The sequence below is a fragment of the Suricata suricatta genome, chromosome 7, assembly GCF_006229205.1.
Source record: "Suricata suricatta isolate VVHF042 chromosome 7, meerkat_22Aug2017_6uvM2_HiC, whole genome shotgun sequence".
In the NCBI taxonomy this organism is placed as follows: domain Eukaryota; kingdom Metazoa; phylum Chordata; class Mammalia; order Carnivora; family Herpestidae; genus Suricata; species Suricata suricatta.
This window is the reverse complement of record NC_043706.1, coordinates 113,661,409-113,680,677: the sequence shown is the minus strand read 5'-3', so window position 1 is coordinate 113,680,677 and position 19,269 is coordinate 113,661,409.

Genomic DNA, 19,269 nt, shown 5'->3' with positions numbered 1-19,269 from the left:
AATTTCATAGCAAGTCTGTCTATTAGTTTCACGTTACTGGTAAAGAAACTGAAGCTCAGAGAAGTGGTCAAATGCCATGCGCAGGTTATAAGGAAGAGCCATGATTCAGCCTTAGGCATTCTGGATCCACCTAACCATTAGGCTGGACACTCTAAACATAGATACAAATAAAGCGTCAGCTTTCTGTGCCTGTCAGACCTGTGTTTCCTTGGAAGTTACTTATCATCATGCAGATGTACACATTTAAAAAAAAATGTACCCTAAAAACTCCTCCCACTTTAAAGTGATACCATTGGCATTTAAAAGGAAATTTCATTTAGTAGAAACTAATGTCTTTTTCCTATTGATAGAAGAGAGTATTTAAATGCCATAAGGGCAGGAAATGTTGTCTGCTGTATCCCCAGTGCCTGGAACAGTGCTGATATGTGATAGCCACTCAATAAGTATTTATCGAATAAGCAAATGAGGAAACCAAGTTCTCACAGGTCTATTTTGATAGGACCATTTTCTAATTAGGCTTTTTTTTTTAATGTTTATTTATTTCTTTTGAGAGAGAGAGAGAATTCAGGGGAGGGCCAGAGAGACAGCGAGAAACCCCAGCAGGCTCTGTGTTCTTATTGCAGGGCTTGATCTCACAAACTGTGAGATCATGACTTGACCCAAAATCAAGAGTTGGATGCTCAACTGACTGAGCCAGCCAGGTGCCCCCTAACTAGGTTTCTTATTGTTTACTTGTGAATTGGTCTGTGCATCTACTTGTGGTGTTTTGCATAGCTAGGTATTAACTTCTTATAGTATTCATGTTGCAAATAACTATTTCCAATCTGTCAATGTTTAATATGATAGCTTTACATTGGTTATCACTGAAAAATCTTTCATTTTGAGAGAGACAGTTGGATATTTTCCCCTAGGGCTTTGTGTTTTGGCAATTTCATTTAAGTCCTTTCTACTCCAAAAACATAAAATGTATTTCTATATATTTTTTCTGTTTGCTTTAGAGTTTCTTTCACATCTTGTTCTACATCCACTTCTACACTAAGTCTTCCATCTATATTTTTCCCCGTATAGTCCATCAGTTTCATCAACAACACCCATTGAACAATCCATTTGTTCACCATTGAGTTCTATCTCCAACATGCACCAGGTTCCTCTAATGGCATGAGTCTATCACTGAGTTCTTTCTTCTTTTCCATTGGCTTGCTTCCCTGTGGCTGCTCCAATGCCCCACCGTTCTTTATCATGGCTGTGAGGTACATCTTACCATTCTTTGGACAAGAATAACATTTTTGCTCTTCTTTTTCAAAAGTGATTTGGCTACTGGGGTGCCTGGGTGACTCAGTTGGTTGAGTGTCCAACTTCAGTTCAGGTCTCACAGCTCATGGATTTGAGTCCCACACTGGGCTCTGTGCTCATAGCTCAGAATCTGAAGCCTGCTTCAGATTCTGTGTCTCCTTCTCTCCCCCTCCCCCACTCATGCTTTGTCTCTCTCTCTCTCTCTCTCTCTCTCAAAAATAAATAAATTTTTAAAAATTAGCTAATTATAAGCCTCTCTTCTTCATATATTTAGGCAAGGTTATTAGATTCCTAAAAAAGAACCTTACTGGAATTTTTACTAAATTTATAGATTAACCCATAGAGATTTGCTTTCATGTTGTCAGCATTTTTATTTTACTCTAACACCCTGAAAGCTCCCTTTATACTAAGTTTAGGTTGCTTTCCTATTATTTGTTCCATTGAACACAACCCTTCAAACCAAGTAAAACTATCTCCTGACTATCATGTCTTTCTTAGGTTCTCCATTGTTTAGCCTGAACATCCCCAAATACCTCACCTGTTTGTGTGTGTGTGTGTGTGTGTGTGTGTGTGTGTGTGTGTGTGTGTTACATGACTACTACTCTCCTCCAAGTTACCAACCTGGTCATGCTTCAAAACATCTCTGGATTCCCTGTACCATTCTTAAGTATGTGGCTTCATTCAGAACCACATGCACACATCTAGGTACAGATGGGGTCATCACATGGAGTCATCTGGCCCTTCGAAGACAAAATTGGCAATGCTGGACTTTTCCAGGTCACTGATAACATGTGGAACAGGGCAGCACTTACGTAAGAGTTCCTTGGTATTCCACTGGAAACCTCAACTCAGATCTGCATAGTTCCATTAATGAATAACCAATCCATAGGTATAGTTATTCTCAATTCCCAACTTAACCACTTCACCCTGTCCATATGGACACGATAAGGAAAACTACCAAGTGTGTCAAATTCTTGCTATGTTTTGTCCACTACCTTTTGTCATCTACCAGTCTGACTGCCCTGTCAAAAGCAAAGAATTGACCTTGATGGATACTGTTCTTGGAAAATATACTGACTTCTGGTGATCCCTGATTCCCTCTGGCTGTAAACACAAACCATGTTTTCAGTCTCGAAAGTTGTCATTTCAGGACTTTTAAAGGAAGAAGACAGAAGATATCTTACTTGTGTCATCCCATCAGAGCTCCGCTTTTTCCAGGCCAACTTTTTTATTTATTGTAGAGTGTGTGTATATAGTATATACATCTCCCTCTCTCTCTCCCTCTCCCTCTCTCTTCCCTAAGGGGAAGATATATATATCTCTTATTTGATTATGATCCAAAGCCAGTAGAATGAGATTTGACACATGAGACTTATATTAGTTTCTTATGGCTATCATAACATACCACAAACTTGATGACTTAAGACAGCATAAATCTATTGTCTCATTATTCCAGAAGCTAGAAGTCTGAAATGTGCATCTTCCTTCCTTTTTCCTAGCGTCTGGTGGTTTTCCGGCAATCTTTGCCATTCTTGTTTCGTAGCTGCATCACTCTAATCTTCCCATGAGATTCTCCCTTTGTCACTGTGTTTTCACATGCCCATCTTTTCATAAGAGCACAGGTCATGTTGTGTTAAGTACCCATCCTACTCCAGGATGACTTCGTCTTCATGAATCCTAACTGCAGTGAAACTATTTCCAAATAGGGCCACATTCTGAGGCACTGGAGATTGGGAATTCAACCAAACTTTTGGGGTAATACAATTCAACCCTTACCTTTCCTCAATGAATATTTTTGCAATAACAAAGAAAGGATGAATACATAAGTTGCATGATGAGAGGAACCAAAAAATGACATGGCTCCTACTCTCTACCTTTTTTTTCTTCTGAGGCTCCAAATTGTGACCTATTTCTTGCATTAACTTTTCATCATCCAGCTAACAGATAAGACTCTGTTCAGATGAAGCCCAGTATTCCTAGCACTTTTATGGAGGGCTGGAAAATACAGAAAATCCAAAGAACTAAATCTTTAATGAAGTAATTTCAAGGTTCATTGTCTGGACTCTTTAAGCCCAATGCAGTAAAGACAGGGCTTGTGCTGAAACACTTTAAGTTTATGGAAAAGTTTACATTGGATGATTCCTTAAGTTCCTAGTCATATCCCTTGGTAATGACTCTCAACCCTTTAAGGCATACTGGAAGCCTAAGCAGAGTGGGCGGCCACGAAAAATGGTTTACTTTGAATGTTTGGCTCATGTTGCTTCATGTCACTTCATGACTATATATTTATAATCGGCTTCTTCTCTCTTCACCTTCCTCTATCTCTTCACCCAGCCAGACCTGAGGCAACTTTCCTAGGAGTTTGTAGGCTATAGGAAATAAAATACCAAAGAGTAATATTATTGATATCTCTAGGAGCAGAAGGAGCTCAAGATCACATTGCATCAGATGATGGAGAGTAACCCAAATATGGGAGCTACACCCACTTTGGTTCCCTGCGGGTCTCCAGAGATATCACCCAGTGTCCAATGGGACCCTGAACTGTAGCCTTGGTGTCAAGAAAAAATATTTAAGTTCCATTTTGGTGGCTGCAATTACATACAAAAGAAAGTCTAAAATAGGGAGAAAGAAGAAAAAATCATAGGAAATTAAAGTCATAAGTTTAGGGGCACCTGGATGGCTCAGTCAATTAAGCATCCCATTCTTGGTTTTGGCTCAGGTCATGATCTCACAGTTTATGAGATCAAACCCCACATCTGTCAGTGCAGAGGCTGGTTGGGATTCTCTCTCTCCCTCCTTCCCTGTCCCTCTCCAACTCATTCATGCATGTGCTCTCTCCCTGTCTCTCTCAAAATAAATAAATAAAATTTTTTTAAAAATCACTAGGTTCAGGAGCACATGAGTCAGCTCTGGGTGACACCTGGAAGTGGTATGGAGACTTAATGTCCTCACTAATGGGTAAAGATTCAAACCAGAGAACAAGACCCCATTATTTCAACCTGGATTTACTCTGAGGTAACTGTAGAAAAACCCAGAACATAGAATGATAGACATGAAATAACTGTGTCTCCTGAGGTAGAGTGGCTTATCCAAACCACACAACTAATTGAGCCTAAACTGAGACTGGGGTCTACATCTTTGGATCCTTCTAATGCTAGTTCTGTTTCCTTGGGCCACGTCTCTTCACCTGTGAGACTTCTTTATTCTTATAAATGAGATAGTCACCTATAGCATTTAAAATACTAAAAAGGGATTTTCAGAATCTTTCAGATACTAAACCTAGTGAGTAGTAAAAAAAACAACATACTCTCAAAATATTGACAAAAAATCTCCAGAAAATTCATCATGTTCTCCACCTAAATCCAAAGAGTGAACCCAAATTTATGTTTTATGTTTCTGGATTTTCTTTCTTTTGATTTGTTCTATTAAATGGTGAATACTCTCAGACTCTGGCTTCTCTGGACATTTAACAGAAAGTAAAAGCAAAATTCTTTCTTTGCTGAGGAATTTTAGTGTGTCTGCATATTAATTGGCACTGGCTATCAATTTCTTATAATCGTTAAAGGAAACTAGAAGTGTGTTCATTTTAAGACATGGCAAGGTGGGGCACCCAGGTGTCCCAGGATCTGGTGATTTTAGTATTTTAAATCTTTGTAGGTCTATTTTTGTTCTTATTGTTTCTTTCTTAGGGTGACTTGTTTTTTGCTACCCAGTCATCTTTGTTTCTGTGCTGACCATTGTTCATGAAAATATTTTCAGGAATAATGCGAGAATATGATGAAGTATCTTCCTCCAGAGATTTGCATAGTTTTAAGGTACATGGGAGCAAAATAAGTCAAGGTCCACCTTAAATCAAATTTGGGGGCTGAAGTTCTCCATACCCTCCAGGTGAATTAAAATTTGGATGTAAATCTTTGTGAAAGCTAATTAACTTCTTATTATCTTACTCTAAAGATCTAGCTCCTTAGAGTCACCAGTTTTTCTTGTTTGTTTATTATCTTTAGCTCTCCTCTTCAGTTCTGAACTTTTATGTGTCCTGAGCTTTGATTTATGACCCCTTTACTCTATGAGGCTGTCAAAACAAAAGTTACAATTTATTGGAATTGTCAAATGCCTAATAAGTGGGTGGCTCAATCAGTCAAGCATCAACTTCTTGATTTCAGCTCAGGTCATGATCCCAGGGTCATGGATCAAGCTGTACCTCAGGCTTCATGCTCAGCATGATACTCCACACTGAGCATGGAACCTGCTAGATTCTCTCTTCCTCTCTCTCTCTGCCCTTCTCCCCAACTCATGAGGCACCCTCTCTCTGTCCCTCTTTCTCAAAAAAATAAAAAGAATTCCCAAATGTCCCAGAACAAAAGCAGTTTTTGTTCTAGCTTACTCCTTGGAGTTCTCATTTTCTTTTTTCATTTTGGCCTCACAGTTCTTCACTATGATCAAGCAGGTCATTATTGCTTCTAAGTGATTTTTGCCCAATGTTTAGTTGTTTTCATAAAAAGAGATGGTATCAACATCCTAACCCACCATTCTTAAAAACTGAAAATGTACAGATGGATTTTTGAGATAACTCATGCAAAATACGGTGGGAATTTTAATTTTTGATCTTTACAATGACATTTCCCAAAAGAATAAATAGGAAAGGTATCCACTCTCAGGATAGATATGTGAACCAGACTAATGCCATCTTGGATAAACATGCCACAATGACCACTCTGTGACCTGAAATGTTCTTGAGCACAGCCTTCCAACCCAGTATTTCTTTTTATTTAGTTATACCCTGAAGTACACCCTTGGGGCACAATATCTTTGGTATACTTTGGAGATATGACTATGATTCTCAAATATTTCCTCCCAGGAAGTCTCCCAGTAATAAAAGCAGGCCTTACAGAGGTGGAATTGTGGAGATCTACTCATCTTATAGCCACCAAACACATGCTTCTGTCCATAAGTCCTTATAAAAACCATTTCTTGTCAAGCTGGACTTCAGTGCTTTTCCCTTCAGTCTTATGGCTCCTTCAGCTTTTGGAGGTCAGTTTGCATACACACCTTCCTTTCACAAAACAGTAGGCATTCTAAGATGTGGACTAACAACACATAAGCAAGGGGCCCTGGCTCTCTAGCTCTCCAGAGCCAAGAACAAATGAGTCAGAGTCATCTCTGAGATCATAAAACATCTTTACTTGGCAAAGTCTAGCAGTTTCAAGGCAAGTGTTCAATTTTTTTTTAGCTTATATCTATAAATTTTCCGGTGAAGGACAGAGCTCCTCTGGCATGCCTGAATGCACCCTTTCCTCTATAGATGGTTCAGAGCACATATTTCTACTCAGAGAAGGGGGAGCAGCTGATAACATCAGAGGACTCTTGTCATTTAGATTCCTTTGTAAACAATCAGAAAGCATTTACTAAAAACCATTGGACTTAGTGCTTGCTTCTATCCTTTTTGTTATGTGGGACTCAGAAGTATAATATGTGACATTACCATCAACTCTAGATGGTCCTAGGATCACAGACTGCATGATCTTTTTGCGTCTCCTTAATTTGGTACAGTTCTCCAGTTTGTCTGAACTTCAGACTTTTAGGGTCTTTCATTTTAGGTTTGTCTGAGGTTTCCTCTGATAATTCAAGTTTTACATTTTTGTAAGAATACCACAAAAGCAATAGCGTCGACTTCTCAATATATAATAGTAGAAAACGTTATGTCAGTGTGTCCAATTGCTACCAATGTTAACTTTAATAACTTGGTTAAAGAAGGATCTGCCAGACTTCTCCACTGTAAAGTTGCTATTTTCTCTTCATAATTAATAAGAATCTTGTGGGGTGATATGCTATTATACTTATCCTATTTCTCATGATACTTTGACTCTCTAAGTTTAGTATTCATTGGTGATTCTTGACTAAAACAGTGATTAATCTGATATTTGCCAAATGGTGATTGTTTATTTCCATTATTTTTTACATTTATTAATTTCACTCTAAGAAAGAGCTTTTATTTCTCTCCCACTTGTTCAGTTATTCAAGTATTTACATCACCATGGACTCATGGATTCTTATTTTACTCTATGGGTTATAATTCATTATCCATTATGGACTGACTGTTTGTGACCCTCCAAAATTCATATTTTAAAGCCCTAATCCCCAATCTGATGGCTTTGGGAGACAAGAGCCTCTGGGAAGTAACTAGGTTTAGAAGAGGTCATGTGGGTGGGGCCCTCATAAGGGAATGGCCCCAATAAGAAGAGACACCTGAAAGCTTGCTCTTTCTCTCTCTCCACACATGTACAAAGAGGTGATGTGAGACCACAGTGAGATGGCAACTACCTACAAGCCAAGAGAAGCCTCTGAATGAAAGCTACCTTGCCAGCAGCACCTTGATCTTAGATCTCAGAACTGTGAGAAATAATTTTTGACTGTTTAAGCCACTCAGTCTGGTATTTTGTTATAGCTACCTGAGCTAAGACACCATTATTTATTTTTTTGCTCAAATTACTCCAGATTTAGCCAGGTTGACTGCTATATCTTTGTTTATATGACCCCCATATTTATTGAGTGCTTCCTTTCGGACACCACAAGATACTCTAGGCTCATCTTGTACTTCATTTTGTACTTTTCCTGCTATCATCCTGCTAGCCATTTGTCCAAGGAGTCCCAGGTCCTTTCACTTTAGAATGATGTGTGAAAAACAAGACGTGTGCAAGAAGTGCCCAGTGGTACTGAGAAATCATTCCCCCTCTGGGTTCTGTCAGCACATTGAGCTAAAAAATAAATGTGTGTATACACATGTACACACAGTCACACAATCCTATTCTTGTATCTATCCATCTGAAAACATTGTAAAAATCACAAGTTTTTACTGATTGAAATATATTGGATTGTACTGATACTTCAATCCAACCCCATAAATTTTAAGAATGCATTCTAGTCTTCTGTTTTTCTGTATTCTTAACTCCCTTTCTGACAACAAGAGACCTGGTTCTTATTACCCACAATTTATGTATTTATTTATTCATTTATTTTATTTTCTAAATATTTTAATGTTTATTTATTTTTGGGTGGGTGAACTGGGGGAGGGGCAGAGAGAGAGAGGCTCTGAGCCATCAGTACAGAGCCCAACGGAGGGCTCCAATCCACAGACCATGAGATCAGGACCTGAGCAGAAATCGGATGCTTAATTAACTGAACCACTAAGGTGACCAGATTCATTATTTTATTTTTTAAATTCATCAGGTTCTTTGTCCATCTTTTGTTCTCCTTTTTTTCTCCTTAATGACTTTTAGTAGCTTCTTTTTTATTAAGACTATTAGTGCTGCAAATGTATATATTTTTCTTTACCTTTTTATGTTTTGGCTTTATAGTAGTTAAAAATACTCTTCTTTGAAACATTAAATTCATTAACCACGTGTTTATTTTCACATAAATAAGTATATTCTTGAGAAAAGAGGAAAAAGCAATGTGCACTGACCAGCTTTACCTAAATGTATCTTCCAGGTGAAAAGCTGAATTTAGCATGATTTCACTTCCCATGTAAACCCAATCCCTCCCTTTGGTCTAGGACAAGCAACTGTCATATAAATGGGAAAATCCACATGCAGTAACAGCTCACCAGTCCCAATACCTTGGAGGAAGGACAGTCTGAATGAAGTCTGAATTATGAAATCATCCCCCAAAATTATGCTTTCTGGGGTGCCTGGGGGGCTCAGTTGATTAAGTAACTGACTTCAGCTCAGGTCATGATCCTATGGTTCGTGGGTTTGAGCCCCCTATTGGGCTCTGTGCTGACAGCTCAGAGCCTGGAGCTTCCTTCAGATTCTGTGTCTCCCTCTCTCTGCCCTTTCCCAGCTCATGCTCTGTCTCTCTCTCTCAAAAATAATTAAATAAACACTTAAAAAAATTAATGTTGCTTTGTTATCTTTACATATAATAGCAACTAAAAGATGAAATTTTAAAAATTATACATATATAACTGACATATCAAACACAAGCAAATACAATCAGATGAAGCTGTTAAAGTGTTGTGTCTTAAATTATCTTAACTAGGTTAAACATTCTCATAAACAGCATGTTATTTATGACATTGACATTTTTGGCCAACTCCTTTTTTCTACCTTTCATTCAACTGTGAACAAGCCCAGAAAATTACTACAGATATTCTAAAATTGTTTACATATGTATTTATTATATACACTGATTTATGACCTGTATATTTAATTGTACTAGTTGAATTTTTCAAAGCATCTTACTGAACATCACTTTTGTTTTTAATTATCAATAGCTTGTCATATGTTGTAATGGGCTTTATATAAACATTCAGTATAAGTGTCCTTTGGTCTTTGCACTTGTAAGTTAGGGCTTTGCTTCCCTCGGTGCTGTTTAGGCAAGAGCTGGCTGCAGAAAGAAGAATGTAAAACCATTTTTTTTGGAGTCAGGCCAAGACACACTCCCACTTACTATATTTGACGTTAATAATTGTGGGATGGTTGTGAAACACGTTAATAAGCATTAAGCAACTTAGGGATGCCTGGGTGGCTCAGTTGGTTAAGCATCCTACTTCGGCTCAGGTCATGATCTCACAGTTTGTAAGTTCGAGCCCTGCGTCAAGCTCTGTGCTGACAGTGCAGAGCTGGAACCTGTTTTGGATTCCATGTCTCCCTCTCTCTGCCCCTCCCCCACTCACACTCCGTGTCTCTCCCTCTCAAAAATAAACATGAAAAAATTTTTAAAAATTAACATGAAGCAATATATACTGTAAATAGCTGGTTTGATGTGCCCTGTGCGTTAGTAGGATTGTAGTGGCCAATGCTCTTCGGGGATCAGCAGAGGACTAGGAGACGCCTAACACGATCCATGCTGTGTGTGGTTGCTTTTGGAAGACATTTGAAAAGATCATTCTTGAATAGCATGTAACATCTGAGCTCACCAAACTTCATTATCTTTTAAGATCTGAGCTCAGACAATGAAACTTAATCTCACATGGAAACTGGAATACAGCTTTCAAAAGTTCTTCTTTGAACATTTTATCAGTTGTTAATTACTTATTAATGAAAACTCTATGACAAGATCACAGAGCGCTTAATAGGAGAAGAAGTACCCCATGCTGTCCTTTTTCTTGGAAGGGCCTCCCAGGAATCCTTGGTGTTCTCAGCTCTGACAGCTGTCCCCAGGCGCAGAAGTTACTGTCAAGGGACACTCACTTCACCATTAAATAGCATTCCAACCCGCCCTTTGTATTAAGGGGCATGTTTCCATTTTGTTCCACCAGTAGCATTTGATAGGCACTCAAATAAATACTTGTTATACTGAATAGGTAAAGAATTTTAGGGGGAAAGTATTAGGATTTTAATCAAAACCATTAGTCAAAACGAAGTTCTAATGGTCCTTAATAAAGTGCTAACAGATGTAATAAAAATCTTAGACATTTGGTTGGTGTTTTACAATGTACAATGCCCTTTACAGTTATTTATGCCATTTGACCTTTGATCTTTGAGGAAATATTCCCATTTCCAACTGGAAATAAACTCAGAGATACTGCTTAATTTTCCCGAGGCCTCATTGTCACTGGTGAAGCTAACTTTAAGCAGGCTTATTTTTAGTCCAAATGTTATCATTCACTGGATAATCTTGAAATATTGTCTCCCATTTGGTTACAGGTTTATCCAATACAATTGTCAAGTGTTACTAGTTGACATTCTTAAAACTATATTTTAAAAAATTTGGTTCAAATGTAGTCCCCAAATTGTTGTTTGAGTAACATTCTAACTTTGTAGAATAGCTTATCAGAATAGACTGGTCTAACCTTGATTTTATACAAGAATATCAACACTGACTATTTGGTTGATCTTAACTTATTTGACTGGAGCCTCCTTCAATCAATGTAACTTTATATCTGCATCTACTGAGACAGAAATGACCTATGGTGAAGTAAGGCATCAATTCTGATTTTTTATGCAGGTTTTATTCAGGGGTTGAACTAAAATCTAAGAAAGCAACATCCTTGGGTATCACTTAGATTCACAGGAAACTGTTTTTTCTGAGATGCTTTTTATGATCATGAACTTGACGCTGCAGGGAGGACACAACAAGAAGAAGCCTTATAAAAGCAAGATGTGTATTTGTTGCAGAGATATTACTGAGGTCATTATGTACTAGATCTTTAAGTGTTCCCTACATGCAGTAATTTCTTTCAGAACTGAGTTCTATAAAGTCTTTGCTTGGCCTGAGAAACTCTAAATTTTCTTCTTTGGGGCAATAAATACTATGCAACTGACCTTTCTTTCTCTAAGGCCATTTTTTCCAAAACCCAATGCCTAATTTGTGTCTTACCTGTAGCCAATTATGTTGAACAGTGTTTCCTGACTATTTTGGGGGGTGGAGGGTGGATGGGAGTGGTGTATGTTTGCATTGCACCTTCACGGTATCTGGTCCTGATTTTTAATTTATTTTTGATTATTATATTTTATGTGTTGCCTAAAAACACCCTCAAATTCTTTATCCTCTGAAAGATGAAAAAACACACAAAAAAAAGCAATTCATTTGTAAATTTTAAATGTTTTCATATACTCTTTTTCTTAAAATGCCATTGGCTGATTTGGTATGCATCTGTTGAAAAAAAGACCCTAACTTGCTTGTGAGAGTTATGAATAGCTACAGAGCCCCAAGAATATAGAAATACAACTTTTCTTTGATGAGTAGTTTCTCAATCATGTGGATCGAATCTCTTTTCTCAGATTTAGGGATATCCATTGCTTTCCATTCCAGCTATGTTCCAGCTTCTGCACATGGTCCTTCCAGAATTACAAACTGTTTGCCATCAAGGCAGTTGGCATAAGGGCTTCGAGTGGTGTTTACTCTGTTATGTCTATGGACCTGGTCGCCAAACTATTCCAAGTGACCATCCAGGAGGGTCTGTGCTATTGGGAGAAGTTTCTACTGTTTTCGAGACTTTGAGACAACTATATGCAAGTTTAAGATCTGGTGATTTCTTTTCCATATTGTCAGGAAGAAGTCACACCCTCATTAAGATGCATGTAGTTTTAGCATTAGTTGTATTCATATTGCTGTTATAAGCACATTACAGCTAATCCTTCTAGAGATGGCTTAGAGAAAACTATCATTAAAATATGTACAGGATAAAATTTGTATGCATACTTGGTGGTTGATTAAAAAAAAAGCATTGGTGCATTGATAAAAGTGGGCAAATGGTGACCTTTTCACGCATTACTGCCTGAGTAATCATTCCTACACCTTCCTTCATCCAACAAATACTTATGGATAACACCCTTGTGTCAGCTAACTTCTACTCTCTTTCCAGCATGAAAACAGTGGATATTTACAAATCAACATCTTAGAAGACTAAACTCCCAAGGAAGGTGTTAGGCACCTGTGGTTTCTATAAAACACACATACTTTCATAAAAGTTTTCCATCTAAACATAATGTCTTTTATTATTATATTTAAATCCAAGTTAATTAACATATAGGGTAATAATGATTTCAGGAGTAGAATTTAGTGATTTATCACTTACATATAACATCTAGTGCTTATCCCAAGAAGTGCCCCCCTTAATACTCGTCACCCATTTAGTCCATCCCCCACCCAGCACCCATCCAGCAACCCTGTTTGTTCTCTGTGTTTAAGAGTCTCTTAGGATTTGTTGGGGCACCTGACTGGCTGAGTCAGTTAATCACCCAACTTTGGCTCAGGTCATGAACCACGAGGTTTGGGCTCTGTGCTGATAGCTCAAAGCCTGGAGCCTGCTTCAGATTCTGTGTCTCCCTCTCTCTCTGCCCTCCCCCACTCCTGCTCTGCTTCTCTCTCTCTCTCTCTCTCTCTCTCTCTCTCTCTCTCTCTCTCTCTCTCGCAAAAATAAATAAACATTAAATTTTTTAAAAAAAGAGTCTCTTACAGTTTGTCTCCCTCTCTGTTTTTATTTTATTTTTCCTTTCTTTCCCTTATGTTCATCTATTCTGTTTCTTAAATTACACATACGAGTGAAATAATATGACATTTATCTTTTTCTGACTTGTTTTGCTTAACATAGTACATTCTAGTTCCATCCACTTTATTGCAAATGGCAGAGTTCATTCTTTTTGATTGCCAAGTAATATTCCATTGTATGTATATACCACTTCTTTTTTTATCAGTTTGTCAGTCAATGGACATTTTGACTCTTTCCATAATCTGGCTATTGTTGATAGTGCTGCTGTAAAAATTGGGGGGTGTGTGACCCTTCAGGTCAGCATTTTTGGTATCCTTTGGGTAAATACCTAGTAGTGCAATTGCTAGGTCATATATATTTTTAATTTTTTGAGGAACCTCCATACTGGTTTTCAGAGTGGCTGCAGCAGTTTACATTCCCACCAGCAGTGCAAAAGAGTTTCTCTTTCTCCACATCTTTGCCAACAGCTGATGTTTCCTGAGTTGTTAATTTTAGCCATTCTGATGGGTGTGAGGTGATATTTCATTGTGGTTTTGATTTGTATTTCCCTGGTGATGCATGATGTTGAGCATCTTTTCTTGTGTCTGTTGGCCATCTGAATGTCTTCTTTGGAAAACTATTCATGACTTTGCTCATTTCTGCACTGGATTATTTGTTTTTTGGGTATGAGTTTGATAAGTTCTTTATAGATTTTGGATACTAATCCTTTATCAGATATGTCATTTGCAAATATCTTCTCCTATTTCATAGGTTGCTTTTTAATTCTGTCTTTCCTTTGCTGTGCAGAAGATTTTTCTATCTTGATGAGGGCCCAATAATTCATTCTTGCTTTTCTTTCCCTTGCCTCTGGAGACTGTCTAGTAAGCAGTTGCTTTGGGCAAGGTGAAAAAGGTTGCTTACTGTTTTCTCCTTTAGGATATTGATGATTTCTTGTCTTATATTTCGGTCTTTCAGCCATTTTAAAGTTTATTTTTGTGTACGGTGTAAGAATTCTTCTGCATGTCGCTGTCCAGTTTTCCCAGCATCATTTGCTAAAGAGACTATCTTTTTTCTGTTGGATATTCTTTCCTGCTTTGTCAAAGATTAGTCGGTCATACACTTGTGGGTCCATTTCTGGGTTCTCTATTCTGTTCCATCGATCCATGTGTCTGTTTCTGTGCCAGTACCATACTGTCTTGATCATGACAGCTTTGTAATACAGCTTGAAGTCTGAGATTGTGATGCTCCAGTTTTCGATTTCTTATTCAGTATTATTTTGGCTATTCAGGATCTTTTCTGGTTCCATACAAATTATAGAAAAATAAAATTGTTTATTCTAGCTCTGTGAAGAACGCTGGTGGTATTTTGATACAGATTGCACTGAATGTGTAGAATATTGACATCTTAACAATATTTGTTCTTCCAATCCATGAGCATGGAGTGTTTTTCCATTTCTTGGTGTCTTCTTCAATTTCTTTCAAAGCTTTCCACAGTTTTCAGCATATAGATCTTTTACCTCTTTGGTTAGGTTTATTTCTAGGTATTTTATGGTTTTAGGTGCAATTGTAATGGGATAGCTTCCTTAATTTCTCTTTCCACTTCTTGATTACCTATGTAAAGATATGCAACCAATTTCTGTACATTGATTTTATATCCTGTGACTTTGCTGAAATCATGTATCAGTTCTAACAATTTTTTTTGGTGGAGTCTTTTTAGGTTTTCCACAGAGTATCATGTCATCTGCAAAGAGTGAAAGTTTGACTTCTTCCTTGCTGATTTGGATGACTTTGATTTATTTTTGTTGTCTGGTCGCCAAGGCTAGGACTTTCAACACTATGTTGAACAACAGTGGTGAGAGTGGACATTTCTGTCATGTTCTTGACATTAGGGGGAAACTTTCAGTTTTTCCCCCTTTGAAGATGATATTAGCTGTGGATCTTTCATATTAGGATATTAAGGTATAAACATGAATATCTTTAATGACACTGACTAGGGATATTTATCATTTGAATTAGTTAACTCTTGGTTATTCAATGGTGGATGTCTAAGATTCGTCAGAATTTTAATTTTCTTCCTGCTGATAGACCAACACAATATTTCTTCTTATTAAAAAAATGGATATGTGCTCATTGTAAAATATCTACAATATTGAAAAAGTGAAGAAAATGAACATTACCACAACCCTGGCTCTCATAGGTAAAGACTCCTAATATTCTGCTCTATTATCTTCTAATATTTTGCATGTTTACATATTTTTGTTTGGGGGGAACAATTTTGCTTTTTGGGAACAATTTTATACCTTGCTTTTTTTCTCTTAGAATTATTTCCTGAACGTTTCTCATATTATTAAAAATTCTTGGAAGAATTCTTTTATTTATTTATTTATTTTCAATGTTTTCTTATTCTTGAGAGACAGAGAGAGACAGAGCATGAGCGGGGAATGGGCATAGAGAGACACAGAATCAGAAGCAGGCTCCAGGCTCTGAGCTATCAACAGACACAGTGCTCAAACCCATGGACCACAAGATCATGACTTGAGCAAAAATCAAACACCCAACCGACTGAGACACCCAGGTGTCCCAGGAATACTTTTAAAAATATATGAATATTCTATCAATTAATACTTATCAAATACCATAATTAATTTAATAATGAATATTTAAATTGTACCACTCTTCACTACTATTAAAAATAGGGCTTCTGAGTGGCTCAGTCAGTTGAGTATCCCACTCTTGGTTTCACCTCAGGTCATGTTCCCAGGATTGTGGAATTGAACCCTATGTCCAGCTCCATGTTGAGTATGGAGCCTGCTTAAGATTCTCTATCTCTCTCTTACTTGGGCTCTCTCTCTCAAAAAAAAAAAATACTGTGAGACTAAAAAAGTTATTTCAACATCTGATCTTCTATAAACAATATGTAAATGAATGTCAGACTTTTGATATAATAACTGCTGAATTTAGGCATTTCTCTTTTTACTTGTATCAAGAACTTTGGTTCCTGATGGAATAAGTGTTTCATGGATTAAAAACTCTCATTTTCTGAAAATGTATGTTGATGTAAGAAATAAATACTCACATGTGGATGAAGAAAGCAATATCCTTAGCAAGCAAAAAATCATCTCTTTATTAAATATTTGGCATTTCCAGGCCAACATGAGGCTTGAGCATTTAGAGGTCATGGTTGTGGTAATGAAACAAGCAATGTGGGCTAAAGTCATTTTTATCGTTTTCCCTTCAAACCTCCCTTTATCCTGAGATGTTCACTTTATTATTTTCTATTTTGCCTTCTGATGAAATGCAATTGTGTAATCCAACATGATAAAGCTATAAGTTAAAAATTATCATTCATAAATCAGATTTGCAACATACAGGGAGTGAAGCAAGCTTATTGAGGGAAATCCAGAATTGTTTATGTGCCTCCCACATGTGAACTTGAGCCAGTAACTAACCTGGTGGGACCGAAGGGCTTCTGCTGTCTTTCTCTGGGGACTTGACAAACAGTCCTTCAGACTTCCAAGAGAATAGAGGGGTAGATGTGAAATTCTATAAAAGAAAAACTTCGCACATATTGCATTTACCTATAGAACACAATGTGATGATTTTGTTGTAAGCCAAATAAGTCATTATGATCTGTAATACTTGCAAGAATCATGTTGTTGTTAAGTAGCAAGCGTGTGCCAAAATTCTGTTTCACCTAAAGCTCCTCCCACAGGCTGTGGTCATGTCAGAATCATGTAACCAAGCCAAGATAAGATTTGGCAAATGTCTGTTTATTCTCATTAATATAAAGACATATCACATGCGTCGGACCCTAAATGATTCGTTTGTTGCTTAAACAACATGTTTAACCTTTCTTCAACTTACCAAAGAAAGCTGATCATTCTTAGAACAGTATTTTACTCAGATGACTTCAGTGCAGTCCTAGATCGCCATGTGAGTCCATCCACTCTACAGGCTCTGATACAAATGCCACGATTAATCTCCTACCAAAGAAGAGTGTTTTCCCAACTTAAACTGGAGGCAGCTCTCACAGCAACTAGAACTGGGAGATGGTGAGCAGTGTGCAACTAGTTTCTCGAACACTTTATGAGGGCTGTTACAAAAGGAGTTTGGAGTTCTGTAGTATGAGTCTTGCCCCAACGTCATTTAGGGAGCATATGACCGTGAGGGCTCTGTGCATCGTAATCGAACTGAGGATCACGCAACTTGGTGAGAAGTCCATAGATTCTGGAATCAGAAAGGTCTGGGTTTGCATTCTGAGCATTTGACCTTGAGCAGCATCTGCAAAATGAGGATAATAATAACTTTGAGTAATTCTTGTGAAAAACATATTAAATAATATATGCAATATATCCAATGCAGTACCTATCTATATTAAATTCTCAACAAATGGTGGCTTTATTATTTTAAAATAATACATAGGAAGGGCAGTGACTTTTATCTGACTTTCGTCACCCCATGCAGATATTCCAGAGGGCAATGACTTGCAAAAATTGCTTCTCATGTAAATCAAAAGCCTACGATCTCTTCAAAGCAAAGATTTCTCCATTCATTGTGAAATAGATGTCTTAACAGAAACTGTTAGCAGAGAGGCTGATCAGTAACAAAAATTGATCTATTTGTTGCTAGGAACAGCAATTGGAAGGTAAGAGCCTCCACCCCCAAAATAGACTTCCTATCCTTGAATTTCATATAGACAATTCAGAGATTGTCTTTTATCTTTTTCATTAAAAGAAAAAGCCTTAAAGAGAAATTGATATTTGCTAATTAACTAGAAAGTGGGATTTGGAGCTCCTGCTCTTGAACAGTGAATTAGTTGGGGGAAGGTGGGGCATTGGGACATAGCTTCCAAAGTGCCTTGTGTCAGAAGCAGGGCTGCCTAGGTCTTTAAGACTCCCAGCCTAGTGCCACAGTGCATGCTGGGAGCCATAATAGGTGTAGACCATGGATTTTCTTCCTTTTGGGGCTACAGATATTTATCAGGAACCAGAGAGCACATTCCAGTGTTTAAACCAATAAGTCTCAACTATGTGGCACATGAGGATTTCTTGGAGATGTTTTAGGAATACCAATGATTGGCCCCCTACATCAGACCAAATAAATAAAAATCTACTTCCAGGGGGCAGGGCCTGTGTATGGCATATTTTGGTTTTGGCTGGTGGATCAGAATCCCTTGGAGGGCTTGTTAAAATGGATTACTGGGGCTCCTGGGTGGCTCATTTGGTTGACTGTCCGGCTTCGGCTCAGGTCTTGATCTCTCAGTTCGTGGGTTCAAGCCTCGCGTCGGGCTCTGTGCTCAGAGCTAGCTCAGAGCCTGGAGCCTGCTTCAGATTCTGTACCTCTCTCTCCTTCTGAGCCTCCTCTGCTCACGCTGTCTCTCTCTGTCTCTCAAAAATAAATAAAAAACATTAAAAAATGTTAGATGTAGGGATTACTACCCTACATCTAATATAGTGCTTTTCATAGTATAGATGCCCTGAAAATATTTGCTGAATAGTATCAGATTTACATTTGAAAAGAACAGACTTCTAGAACAGAATTGATTTCCTGGTGTCCATGGATGTGTTTGGTCATTCTCAAGCTCCTAAAACTATTTGTAATATTTCATGGACTTGTGTGAGGGCAGTTCCTTATTCATCAGATTCTTCAGGGGTCGTGGATGGGGGTCCATGACCTGGAAATGCTTTAAAACACTCTAATGAGAATTTAAGTGTTATTTTCCTTTAGGCTTTGTTTTCATGAAGAGTAAAAAAAGAAGTAATATTTTGCTTTCCAAAAAAAAAAAACACCTCAGTATTCACAAGCACAAAAAGGACTTCATCTTGTTAAAAATAATAAATGAGCCACTAAAGACATGAGCCTCTTATTGCAGGTTGAAAAATAAAGGGTAAGGCTGTTGATTCTCCAAGGCAAAGATATTATCTTGTCATCTTTGTTCCCCTAGGGCCTTCCCAGAAGAGGCACATCATGATGAGCTAAAAGTAGAATGATAGTGATAATACACATTACCCAATTCTGGAAAGGCATACAAGAAACGTTAATAAACTATCATCTTATTGTACT